The following is a 4,132-nucleotide window of genomic DNA, read 5'->3' on the forward strand; positions in this document are numbered from 1 at the left end:
ATTCAGTCTTTCACCATTAAGTATTACTGTTTTCTCTTTCATCAGTTTCCACTCTTAATGTTTTAACCTTTATGTTTTCCTTTACTCTGCATGCTTTGGATTTAACTTATTCCTTTTTTTGTTTCCTAGGGTGGAAATTTAAGTTATTGATCCAGATGCAGACCTGTTATTGTTGAATTGTCTATTTCCCCTTTCTGTACTGTCAGTTTTTGCTTTCTGTATTTTGGGGCTCTGTTATTAGATATGTGTACTTTTATAATTGACAATTTCCTGACAAATTGAGGCTTTTATAATTACAAATATTCCTATTTCTAATATTTCTTAACATATATTTTTTCCAATATTAAAATAGCCACTCCAACTCTCATGGTATATGGTTTTTTATGCCTTTACCCACTTGTATCTTTGAATCTAAAGTGTGTTTCATGTAGACAGCACATAGTAGACTTTTGTTTTTCACCCAGTCTGACAGTTTCTGTCATTTGATAGGAGTGTTTACTCCTTTTAAACTTAATGTGCTATTGATAAAGATTTTATTCATCTGTTCCTCTCATACTGCCTTCTTTTGTGTTAAATTGTATGCCACTTCAATTCCATTGTCTTTAATATATATTTATATAGATTTTAAATTGTGGTAAAAAGACATAAACTTATTATCTTAACCATTTTTAAGTGTACAATGCCATAGTGTTAAGCATATTTACATTGCTGTGCAACAGATCTCCAGAACTTCCTCATCTCACAAAACTGAAACTCTACACCCATTAAACAGCTTCCCACTGCCCTCTCTCTCCAGCTCTTGGCAGCCACTGTTCTTCTTTCTATTACTATTAATTTGATTTTACATACTTCACATAAGTGAACTCATGCAGCATTTGTCTTTTCGTGACTGGCTTATTTCACTTAGCATAGTCCTCAAGATTCATTCATGGTATAGCATCTGATTGGATTTTCTTCCTTTTTTAATTTGAGTTAGAGTCTCACTCAGTTGCCCAGACTGAAGTGCAGTGGCTGCTCCCGGCCACCACAGCCTCGACCTGCTGGGCTCTGGTGATCCTTCTGCCTCAGCCTTCCAAGTAGCTGGAACTACAGGCGCGCGCTAACACACCTGGCTAATTTTTTATTTATTGTAGAGATGAGGTCTCGCCAAGTTGCCCAGGCGGGTCTCGAACCCGCAGGCTCAGGCAATCCACTCACCTCAGCCTCCCAAAGGCGTGGGATTACAGGCTGAGCCACCGAGCCCGGCTCCTTTTTTTAATTTTTGAGTTGGGGTTTTACTCTGTTGCCCAGACTGGAGTGCAGTAGCGTGATCACAGCTCACCACAGTCTCGACCTCCTGGGCTCAGGTGATCCTTCCTCCTCAGCCTTCCATGTAGCTAGATGCACACCACCACAGTAGTAGATGGACACCACCACACCCGGCTAGTCTTTGTTAGTTATTGTAGAGACAAGGTTCTCACTAAATTGCCCAAGCTGGTCTTGAACCCCTGGGCTCAGGCAATTCTCTTGCCTTGGCCTCCCAAAGGGCTGGAATAACAGGCTGAGCCACTGTGCCCGGCCCTAATTCTTTGATTTATTGAGGTGTCACCCAGGCTGCTCTCGAACCCCTGAACTCAAGTCTCTTGCCTTTGCCCCCCAAAGTGCTGGGATTACAAGTGTGAGTCACCTCACCTGGCCGTGAGATACTGCTTTTAATTCTTTTGGATGTATACCCAGAGGTGGGATTGCTGGATGATATGCAGTGCTATTTTTAATTTTTTCAGGCACTGTTTTCCATAGCAGCTATACCGTTTTACATTCCTGCTAACTGCACAAGGGTTCAAGTTTCTACACATTCTTGCCAATTTTTTTTTTTTAAATAGTAGCCATCCTAATGGCCATCTTATTGTGGTTTTGATTTGCATTTCCTTGATGATTAGTGATTTTGAACATTTTTTTCTATGCCTTTTGGCCATTTGGATATCATCTTATAATGTCTATATAAGCCCTTTGCCCATTTAAAAAATAGTTGAGTTTTTTGGTTGTTGAGTTGTAGGAGTTCTTTATATATTCTGGATATTAACCCTTATCAGACATAATGATTTGCATTTGCTATATATCTTAGTTATTTTCTGAGTGTTGTTCTAGGGATTACATCGCAATCTACTTGAGATTAATACTAACTTAATTCTGGCAAAATATTGAAACTTGTGATTTGCAGCGCTCCATTTTTCTTTCCCCTTTATGTGATTGTCATATATATTGCATTTATATATGCTGTAAATTCCCCAATACAGTGGTATACTTACTGTTTTATGCGATCTTACGTCTTTTTACGAAGTTGAAGAGAACACAGTGTTTCATATTGGCCTGTGCATTCACCTTTCCCCAGGGCCTTTTCATTTCTTTGTGTGGATTTGAATGACCATCTGGGATCATTTCTTCTCGGGCTGAGTGACTGTAAAGCAGGCCTGCTAGCAGTGAAATTCTCTTTTTAGTGGGAATGTCTTCATTTCACCTTTACTTGTTTTTGGGATTGGTTGGCTGGATATAGGATACTTGTTTGACTTTTTTTCTTGTGGTACTTTGAGTATACCAGCCCACTGTTACCTGGGTCCACTGTTTCGGATGAGGCCCCAGTACTTGTTTTGTTATTCCTCTGATTGTTTTTCTCTAGCTTCTTTTAAGATTTTATCTTTCTACAGTTTGACTGTGATATAGCTAGGGATAGATCTTTTTGTGTTTATCCTACTTGAGATTTATTAAGTTTCTTGAATCTGCAGGTTGTTTTCCAATCAAATTTGGGGATTTTTTGGCCACTATTTCTTCAAATGTATTTTTCTGTTCCTTTCTCTCTCTCTTCTGGCAACCCCATTATACATATATTGGTATGCCCAGTTTTGCTGCACAGGGGTCTGAGGCTCTGTTCATTTTTCATTCTTTTCTCTCCCCATTCTTTACACTGGTGAATTCTATTGCTCTATAACTTCAATTTTACAGGTTTTGTGTGTTTGTTTTGCTTTCTCAAATCTACTGTTTAGTCCCTCTAATTTTCCAGAATTTCCTTTTTTTGGGGGGGGGGGGTTGGAGTCTCACGCTGTCGCCCAGACTGGAGTGCAGTGGCTGCTCCCGGCTACCGCAGCCTCGACCTGCTGGGCTCCAGCGATCCTTCCGCCTCAGCCTTCCGAGTAGCAGAATTTCTTTTTTAAAAATTGTGATAAGTATACACAGAATTTACTATTTTAAGTGCATAGTTCAGTGTATGAAGAACATTCACATTACTGTACAGTTATCACCACTCTTCATCTTCAAAAACATTTTCATCACCCTAAACTGAAACTCCACCCACTAAATGGTAACTCAATTTTGTCCTCCCCTCAGTCCCTGTAACCATTGTTCTACTTTGTGAATCTGACAATTTCAGATACCTATTATATATAAGTAGAATCATACACTATTTGCTCTTTTGTGTCTTTTTTAAATTTTGAGTTGGAGTCACTCTGTCTCCCAGGCTAGAATGCAGTGGCATGCTCACAGCCACTGCAGCCTCAACCTCCTGGGCTCGGGTGATCCTTCCACCTCAGCCTTCCAAGTAGCTGGAATCACAGGTGCATACCACCACACCTGGCTTTCTCTCTGTCTTATTTCACTTAGCATAATGTCTTCAAGGTTTATCCATATTATAATATCAGAATTTCATTCAGAAATTACTTTTAAAAATAATTTCTGGCCAGGCTGGGTGGCTCAGCCTGTAATCCCAGCACTTTGGGAGGTCGAGGCGAGTAGTAGCAGAGAGTGCCTGAGCCACAGGTTTGAAACCAGCTCGGGCGACTTGGTGAGACCTCATCTCTACAATAAAATAACAAAAAATTAGCTGGGCGTGGTAGTGCACACTTGTAGGTCTGGCTACTTGGAAGGCTGAGGCAGAAAGATCGCCAGAGCCCAGCAGGTCGACGCTGGGATGACTGTGAGTGTGCCACTGCACTCTAGCCTGGGTGACAGAGTGAGACTCCAACTCAAAAATAACAATAATTTCCATTGCTGTGTTGTGATTCTCTATTGGTTAACTCATTGTCACATACATTTCTTTAATTCTGTTTTTGTTTGTTTGTTTTTGAGTTGGAGTCTTACTCTGTCGCCCAGACTGGAGTGC

Source organism: Carlito syrichta, unplaced genomic scaffold, assembly GCF_000164805.1.
Source record: "Carlito syrichta isolate Samal-C Ts95f unplaced genomic scaffold, Tarsius_syrichta-2.0.1 Scaffold309200, whole genome shotgun sequence".
Classification (NCBI taxonomy): Eukaryota; Metazoa; Chordata; class Mammalia; order Primates; family Tarsiidae; genus Carlito; species Carlito syrichta.